We start from the raw sequence: 10,180 nt of genomic DNA, 5'->3' as shown, positions 1-10,180 counted from the left end.
ACCCTGCCCAACTCAACTATCCTAATTATCCAAAGAGAAATCCTTTATTCACTTACCCTTCCAATGAAAATTTATCTTTGAAAATACTTTATTTAATAGTGTGAAAGGAAATTTGGATGGTCCAAGAAACAAAATAATATCTTGAAAACAAAATCCTCCTAATTGAATTGTGAAAACCCTATTAAAAGGCACCAAATTTCTAAGGAACCTAATCCTAAGAAAAAGAGAATGTATGATGATGAACCTAGTAGGGCTTTTAAAATAAGAAAAACAAAAAGGCAAATGCAAGAAAATATGGAAATTTGGTGAGTGCTGGTGTAAAATTAGAAAATGCAGAACTTGGGAGTGAGAAAATGACGAACTCAAGGTGAAGGGTATAATTCTAACCTATGATGCTTCTGAGGCTAAATTATTACAGTATCCTAAAATAACCTTATTTCTACAAACCTTCTCCAAATACTCCACCATCTTCTCCAACTTTTTTTGCTTTTTGTATGGGACATGAAATGTAATTCTTGCACTACAATGATACATAATCTGTTGAATATGATGCTCTTTATTTGTTTCTGTCCTAAAAATTTTCCTCATGTTAGTTTGCCCTAGTGGGCATGAGTTAACTAACTTGTGCATGCTATTACTTTTGGTTTACTATTTTCACTTAACAATGATGCTAAAAAGGGGAATACTGATTTCATGTGCTCGGGAACAAGTGTGATGTGCAGGGACCAAGTACCATGTAATGAGCTAAGAAAAAAGTGTGTTTATTTGTGTCAAATTGACAAGGAGAAGTATGCAAATACACTAGATGAATTATGGTGCATAGTGGCAGGGGAAGCAAATGAATGAATAATGCTGCACAATGATAGGGGAAAGAAAATGTGCTCAGAGTTTTTGCTACAAATGACAACAAGGTATTAGGTCCCTGTGTTGCATAATAGTGAAAGCATGATGATAGGGGAAACATTCATCTTTAGAGTAGTAATCACACTGATTAAATAGGATGGATGTGATCAAAGCTGTGTGGTTGGTTTTTCATCATCAAAAGGGGGAAAATTGCTATATGAAGTTTTGATGATGAGCATCTAACTTCAAGGGTCCAGGTCCCTGGATGTGCATGGTATAGTACAGCTGGTACGCGTGTCTGCATAGTTTTGTCCTCTTGTGTAACAAACTTACAAGTCTTGCTTGTACTTAATAGGACACTTGGTCTAATGAAATTTCAGCCCTATTCATAAACCAACTATAAAAGAAAAAAATGGCTTCTTTATCAAATGGTTTATTGAAAACACAAAGAGTGAAGAGAGGCAGCAAAAATCCCATTTCAACACTGCTAAAGTTCTTAGCTGTTTATGTTCTCTTAAATAGATATTGTTCTTGCGTGAGTTCTAATTTGTAAATAAATTACTCATTTTATAAGATTAATAAATTTTTATCTTTGAGTAGAGAGTGCCTAGGTATAGTTGCCTAAGTTTGATACTGATTAGAGCTTATAAGTGTAGAGGTTCCTTGGCAGAGTTGTCCAGATGAGTTTGTAGTAGAAACGAACCTAGATTTAGGTTCAGTGAAAGTTGTAATTAAGAGTTTGATTATAGTAGATTTTTAGGTGGTTGCGAGGGCAAGTCATGTTTTTTCCCTTCCTTGAGGAAGGGGGTTTCCATATTAAATTTTGTGTGTTGTTTCTTTCCTGCAATGCCATTACTTTTCTTGCACTTTATTATTTGATTGACTGTGACTAAATTTGAAGGACTTGGTCCCTCACCACGTAGTGCAACCCCAAGGGTTCCAATAGTTATTATACGCAAACTCTGCTAAGGCTAAGTAATACTCCCACTGACCTCTAAAATCCATAGCACAGGGTTAAAGCATATCCTCGACAACCTAAATAGTCTGCTCCGACTAGCCATCCATCTGAGGATTGAAGGTTGTACGAAGATCCACCTAAGTACCCAACTCCTCCTGTAAAGCTCTTCGAAAGGTATAAATAAACATGAAACCTTACTCTAAAATGATGAATACCAATACACCATGCAAATGGACCATCTCACCTACATATATATGGGCTAACCTCTTGACACAGAAGGACATCTGAATAGGAAAGAAATATGCTGACTTGGTAAACCAATCCACAATTACCTAAATACCATGTAAACCACAAAAAGTATGAGGCAAACCACTGACAAAATCCATGGTAATCTGCTCCTGTTTCTATTAAGGAATATGTAATTTTTGAATCAAACCACTCGGTTATTGATGCTCGACCTTCACCTACTGACAACATTCTCAACAAGCTACAAAGTCCACTATATCTCTCTTTATACTGCTCCACTAATAATTCTATCTCAAATATCTATACATCTTAGTTGTAGCTGGATAAATAGAATATCTGGAACTATGAGCGTCGTGCAAAATCAAATGAATCAAGTCATCAACCCTAGGAACATAAATGCGGCTATTAAACCTCAAAATTTATTTAGAATCATGAGTGTCACTCTTGGAATCACCACTCAACCTGCAAAGTCTCTTATCCTAAAACTGGTAATCCTAAATCTGCTCAAATAGCGATGACCTCACCTCAACACTATTAATATTAATCCTAAGGTCTGAAATATCAAGTTGCACTATCATGTTGGCTAAGGACTAAATATCCTGTGCCAACGGCCTCTGAGAAACTAAAATACAAGACGAGCTAACCATACTCACTTCCTTCCTACTCTAGGCCTCCGCTACTATATTTGCCTTGTTCGGATGGTACAAGATAGAGAAATCATAGTTTGTAAGCAACTTTATCCATCTACGCTACCTAGCATTAAACTTTCTATGGGTCATAAGATGATGAATATGATGATCACTAAAAATCTCATAATAAACACCATAAGGATAATGCATCCAAATCTTAAGTACAAAAACTACCGCCGATAACTCCAAATCATGAGTGGGGTAGTTGTGCTCATGCACCTTAAGCTTCCTCAAAGAATATGGATGACATAACCCTGGTGCATTAAAACACAACCCAAACCAAAACTAGAAGTATCACAATACACAGTGAATGCCTTACCCTCAACAGAAAGAGCAATAATTAGAGCTGAAGAAGGAAACTCCTTGATCTTTCCAAAGCTCGAATCATACTAAGGAACCTCATTTTGAGTTAATTTGGTCATAGGTACTGAAAGAGTAGCTAAACCCTTGATGAATTATCTATAATAACTAGCCAAGATAATAAAGCTAAAAACCTGAGTAGGAGATATTGTCCTGGCCTAATCACAAATAGCCTTAATCTTCATCGAGTCTACCATAATCCCATCCTTAGACACCACTTGCCCAAAGAATATCACTGACTGAAGACAAAACTCACACTTTGAGAATTTGGAAAAAACACATGATCTCTTAAAATTTAGGGCATAATCCTCAAATGATGTGTATTCTCCCCTCTACTCCTATAATACATAAGTATGTCATCGATGAACATAATCATAAAGGAATCCAAATAAGGCCTGAATACTCGATTCATCAAATCCATAAATGCAACTGGGGTATTAGTCAATCTAAAGGCCATCACCAAGAACTCATAATGACGATAAGAGGTCCTCAAGGATGCCTTTAGGATATCCTCGGCCTGAATCCTCAATTGATGGTAACCAGATCACAAATAAGTCTTAGAAAACACCGCTACATGCTGAAGCTGGTTGAATAAATCATCAATGCAAGGCATATGATAATTGTTCTTCACCTTTGCCTTATTAAGAAGCCTATAATTAATACACATATGCATGGAGCCATCCTTCTTATTTAAAAGCAACACAAGAGATCCCCAAGGATACACACTCGATCTAATGAAACCCTTATCAAGAAGACCTTGAAGCTGAGAATTTAGCTTTTTATGATCAATACGAGTCATATGGTAAGGTTCCCTAGAAATAGGTTGGGTGTTGGGATCAAGATCAATAACAAACTTAATCTCATGAGTAGAAGGTATACTAGGTAGACTGGTAGGAAAAATATTAGGAAACTTATGGACTATAGAGATAGAGTAAAACAATGGACTCTCCAGACTAACATTCTGAATATAAGCAAGATAAGACTTCAAAACCCTTAAAATAAGAATCCTAGCATACATTTCAGAAATAATCCCCATCAGCTCGCGACTAACAACTCCCTGCAACACTATTGAGGGTATGAAGGGCATGGCTGACAAGTGAAAATTTTGTCACTCATTTGCATCTCATTTCTTAGACACTATAGTGATTTAATTGAATATATGAGACTAGTAATATGTAAAATGTGCTAATTTATAGTATTTGTGACTTTATAGGTAAATTTGAAAAAAAAAGTAAAGGCAAAGCTGGAAAAAAAAGAAAGGGATAAAAAAGGGATAAAGGATGAAATCATATCCTAAGATACAACCCTCAGATACTGTGATCACACTCTTAGAGTCATGATCTAAATATATATAAGCAGATGGAAGTAATTACATTGTGAGTCAATGCCCCATGATTGTTGAGTTGTGACTATGACATTAGAATGCAATTGTTAAGTTGTGACCACAATTAAAAAAGATGATTACGATTGGTTAGGTAGATTTTATGGAATGGCTTGTAATTTCACATCGCTCAGTCCCAAAATAAAAAAGGCTCAACCCTTCATAATTTTAGTATCCAATTTTCTAATTTTTGAGAGAGAAATACATATTGTTGAGTGAAAATAATTGTTGGTGTTTTCCCAAGAGAGCTTTTGGCTTTTGATTGAAATTGATGTTTTGGTTTATACTTGCTTTAATTATGATGGATGAGTTGAATCCAAATTTGGGTATATTTCTTTCCTTTAATTTTATAAGTAGCTAAACTTATCTTTTGGGTTTATGTTTTATTAGGTAGTGAATAATGTGTGGGTATTGATTGTTAGTCTAATTAATTAGTTAATTGTGATGAGTTTTGCTTTTGCTTATGTTTAAATTGAGAATTAGGAGTGAACACCCCAATTATCTTGGATCCCATATCCGTCTTCAAAGAGGGATATAGGCGAGGAGTACTCGTGAATAATAACTTGAGTTAGCTCACTAAAACGCATCATCTTTGAAATAAGGGTGTTGTTTGAGGTAGCTCATTTAATAGCACCACCTTAGAAATAAAGGTGTTAATTGAGGTAGTGGATTGGTATATTTGATACACTTGTGAGGTGTTTGAAATAACCCATGAGTGAGATTTGGTGTTTTATTGAAAGATTAACTCCAGGACCCTAAATCTAGCCTACCCAAAACCCTTAACTAAACTTGGACTAATTGTTGATAACCTATGCATACTTCCCACCTAGGATAACATAACTCCAAGGTTTATTTCAATTCAGTAACACTTTTTAATCTATAATTCTCACAATAGTGTTTGATTTTAGTTGTGTTTTATATTGTTCAAATAAATCCCTCAATTTAATTTTACTTGTTATAGAATGTTACATTATGGGTTAACATCTTTTTAAATTCCAACACACATAATCTTTGATCTAAGTTTGCAAACTTTATGTACTGAACCCCGACTCTAGTTGGGTAATTATATTAATAATGTCTACCTTACATCTAAACTTGAATGTAAGTTTAAGTGTTAGAAAAAATGGAGTTGTTGCAGGGGAGTGAAACATAGTTTTCACTTGTGTGATGTTGTTAGTGATCTTGGGTTAGTTGTAGTAATTTTGCTTACATTATTTGTTGTTTTTTTTTGTGTGTTAGCTGATTATAATAGCATCCATGACACCATTAGCCAACATAGGCATAATGATGGGTTTTTTGGTGGACTTCTTAAGGATATAAATCATCTTTGGGATGCAGGACGTGCTAGTGCCATCCACATTCAACCGATAAAAGAGAATGGAGTATTTCATGTTGCCAGTGTGATGCTCTATTTACTCCAAATGAAGGGGTTATTTGGAGGACAAGACATTAAGATGCCAATCTACACTTGAAAAATATCATTGATGTGTGCGGTCCATTTGATATTGCCCACATTTCTCAAGAGTCAATCTGATTGTGACTTTTCCATTCTCATTATCGAGAGAAGCGGTTCTATGGTTGCGGTATTTACCAGTGGGGTCTATCACTTTTTAGGTTGAGCTTACCGATGCATTCTTGGATATGTACTTTTTTTCTTCTCAGATGTTGCAACTAAGAGATGAGATCACAAATTTTTTCCAACTTAGTGGTGAACCCTTGTATGAAGTTTGGCAAAGATTCAATAATAAATTGATGAAATGCCCAAATCATGAGGTGTCAGAGAAAATGCTTCTCCAAATTTTCTATAGGGTATTGGATCAATTGAACAAAATAGTGGTTGATAATGTAGCCGAGGGTTCTCTTTGCAAGCTATATTATGGTGTTTCAGCAACCTTGCTAGAGAAAGTGATAAAAAAATAGAGGAAGGCATAAGAGGGACACCGAGGTGATTGTGGGGTCTTACGCGACATCATTTTTATCAAAGAGAAAAAAAAAGGATGAGGAAAGGAATGAAAATATGGCCAAGGTAATGACCCAACTTGTCCTTCTTACCAAACATGTGATGGAAGCCCCTTCTAAAATAGTCAATATTGCTTCTAAGAGTACTATAGATTATGATGATAAGGAAACATAAAATCTTAATGAGGAGATTGGGTTCTTGTTAAATCAATTAGGGATTTCCACACTATATATCAAAGGCAAGGTGGAAATAAGGGTTGGAAGGATTGGGATCGGGATAGAGATTAGAGGGATAGAGAATATAATAGAGACCAGGAGGGGAGATAAGGAAAGAGACTATGACTAATATATTATCCCTCATGATAGGCCTAAGGACAAGGAGTCGAGCTCCATTGATCCATAAAAATTCAAGAGTGAAGATGTCTTGGCCTGAATTCTAATGCGTGTAGAAGGGACTGATAAAATAGTAAGGAAGATCAGAAGTGATTTCTATCAACTAAGATAAATGGTGACCTTTCATTTGGTCTCTATTAACCAATTAGAAATACAAGCAGGCCAAGTCTCGACTAAACTCAATGCTAGGACAAAAGAAGGTTTGCCTAGTGATACAGGGGTAAATCCCAAGAATGATACTTATGTTATGGAGATAGTCACTAGAAGTGGCTGAGCCATTTGTCAAGATATGGTTGAGGTCGATGAGAATACCGATGAAAAGTCATAAGATGAACAAGCGAGTGCAAAAATAAAGTAGCTAGGAAAGCCAAGTGATGAAGATCCAAAATCCAATGAAGAGGTTATTTAAAAGCCGACGATGGTTGAAGAGAAGGGTAACAATGAAAAAAATCCTAAAGTGATCAATGGTGATGCGCCAAAAGTGAATGATATATATATATATATATATATATATATATATGAAACTCAAATTTCTCCATTATTACCAATCAAAATTCCTCCTCCCTTCCCACAAAGTCTTAAGAAGAAACATGACAAAGAAAAGTTCAAGAAGTTCCTTGAAAAGTTTAGCAACTTAGCGATAAACATTTCATTGTTAGAAGCTCTAGAAGAGATACCGGGGTATAATAAACTCATAAAGAACTTAATCTCAAAGAAGAGACTTGTGGATTGTGAAACTATTAAGGTGACTAATAAATGCAGCTCTACAACATCAAACACAATGGCAGAGAAGAAAAAAGACCCAGGTACATTCACCATTCCGTGCACTATCAGGGGGTATAGATTTGACAAACTATTGTATGATCTAAGAGAAAACATTAACCTGATGCCCTATTTGTATTTCAGAAGTTGGGATTGGGTAATCCTATGCTCACCACCATAAGGATTTTGATGACCAATTGATCAATTAAGAAGACAGTATACGTGTTGTATTATGTGTTGGTAAAGGTTAACTAGTTTATCCTTCTGGCTGATTTTGTCATCCTCGATTGTGAAATTTATCATAAAATATCAATCCTTCTTGGTAGGACATTCTTATCCACCAGAAGAGCCCTAGTTGATATGGAATATAGAGAGATAAGGTTCCAAGTACACAATAATGAGGTCTCCTTTGGTGTGTGCAAGACTAATAAATAACTAATGTAGTTGCAAGTGGTGTCGGTGATTAATGTAGTGGATGAGAAAGTGACCAATGCTATGGAAGTAGACCTTGCATCACCTTAGGTCAAATATCCAAATTGCATCACCTTGTCGGGATGTTAAATCAAGCGCTAGATAGGAGGCAACCTATCATTGCCATGAACTTCGCATGCAATCTTTGAGTATTGATTGTTAGAGTAGTTTTTGTACTTGATTAATCCATGAAATCTGGGTACTTAAAGGCAATTTGAATAGGTGAAGAGTGAAAAAGTGGATTAGAATTGAGTTTGGAGATGCCATAGCTGAAAAATAAGAAAATTAAACCTGGTCTCGGGTCCGCCCAAGATAGCCTAATATATCACGATTGCAAAGTCTTTTCACGATTGCAACCCCCAGCTGATTGAGATTGCCATGGATGATCATGATCACGAATCCAACAATTATAAAAGAAAAACCATCTCTAAAATGGTTCCCCCATACTCCCCTTTTAAAAAAACTCAAAATCCATCAATTTTTATCATTGTTAAATGGTTCTTAAGTGTTGATCATCCTTATTTGCATCTGAGCATCAGGTATGTCCTTCAAATCTCCTTTTTAATACTTGAATTTAACCCTTAGAAGCATTCTTAGGGCCATGGCTTGAATTAGTGATTTCTGTGCTTACTGAGTTTTTAAATTTATGTTGTTTTGGTATTGGTGTTGTTGTTGGTGTGCACAATATTGGGAAAGTCTTAAGTACCCAAAATTGTCCAAAATGAGTGTGAAATTTAGGTTCACACCAAGTGTTTGGTAAAATACCTAAATAAACTTGTTGATAATTTCCTACGAATTAGAGGGAATGGTTGAGTGATATTGAAGTGTGTTTCATGTTTTTAGTGCTATATATCTTTGATGGACATAAATTGGTGGAGAAATTGAAATTTTGTGATGTTGAATACCCGAGGACATGAAGCCTCAGGTATCGCGATCGCAACTTGCCAGAAAAAATTACAAGACCTGAAGCCTATTTGACAGGCCTTTCAGGTGTTACAATCATGACTTAGTAGAGTACGATTGCGAGAACTAAGGCCTATATGACAAACCTATTCAAAATCATAAATTTTTATTTTAAACCCTAGTGTAATCCTCGAGTCATTTTCCTTAGATTCAATCAGTCGCATAACATTGTTTTCACATGATGACCTTGACGGTTAGTACTTGTGTGTTGTTTTTAGGTTTCCAAAAAAGAGAGCTAAACATTGCAGAATTTGACCATACCACTTCCTCGCAGCTATGAGGACTTTGCCAGGAGAAAGCTACTCCCTTAGCGAGACATCTACTTGGAGCAAGTTCCCAAGAAACTCCCAGCCTTGTATTAGCAATTATAGGCAACATACTGGAGTTGTTTTTCCTTAGATCCTAGGAAAGCCAATGAAAAATGGGTGCATGATTTTTACGCTAACCTTGAATTCGTAAATCTCTCTGACCTAGTCATGAGAATTTGGGACAAAGTGGTTGCCGGATGGCGACCCAAGGGAGTTTGAGACAAAATATTATGCCTCGAGGAGTTGGTTAGTCTCATAGCTGTGCCTAAGAAGAGAAGTCCCATGGGATGCCACAAAGACAGAGATCACCTTGAATGAGCTCACAGCCAAAGCTTAGATTTGATTGAACATGATATTTAGCCGTGTCTCTCTGACCACCAATATGAAAAACATCCCAATTATGCGAGCCCAAATGATAGTTTGCCTCATAGGCAACATCCCTTTGAATGTTGGTCGTTTTGCGTTTTGGGAGTTCAGATATTACAAGAATAAAGGCAGCCCAATTATACATTTTGGGAGTTCAGACAAGGTTGAACAATATTTTAGGGACAATTGGACATCTCCAAAGACACCTATTTACCTATTAAAGAAGCGTGGTGAGGGTGCATCTTCAAAGAGCAAAAATAAGAAGACTGATTTAGGTAAGTTGGTAGATGATGATCTTGATTCTTATAGGACATCCTCAGTAGGGTCATTCAGGGAGCTTTCGAGATAGATGCGGATAGTGTGAGAGCTGGTGTCTAACTTTCCTATAAGGCCAAAAAAGTCCTCTATCGATTGTTCCTCCTATGTCTCCTAAAGTTATTATGATAGGCTCCTCAAGGAAAATATAACACAAGGAGCCATC

General features: G+C 36.1%; 1 non-coding gene across 1 annotated transcript; it reads right to left on the bottom strand.

Moving 5' to 3' along the window:
• Window positions 1–6,146: 6,146 nt before the first annotated feature.
• On the bottom strand, window positions 6,147–6,252 carry LOC124892516. The gene has a single exon (XR_007050292.1). It is a non-coding gene; the product is annotated as a small nucleolar RNA R71 (small nucleolar RNA).
• Between the last annotated feature and the right edge of the window lie 3,928 nt (window positions 6,253–10,180).

This window comes from Capsicum annuum, unplaced genomic scaffold (genome assembly GCF_002878395.1).
Source record: "Capsicum annuum cultivar UCD-10X-F1 unplaced genomic scaffold, UCD10Xv1.1 ctg4806, whole genome shotgun sequence".
Taxonomy (NCBI): domain Eukaryota; kingdom Viridiplantae; phylum Streptophyta; class Magnoliopsida; order Solanales; family Solanaceae; genus Capsicum; species Capsicum annuum.
The sequence above is the reverse complement of the archived record's forward strand: the minus strand, read 5'-3'. Positions and strand labels throughout refer to the sequence as shown.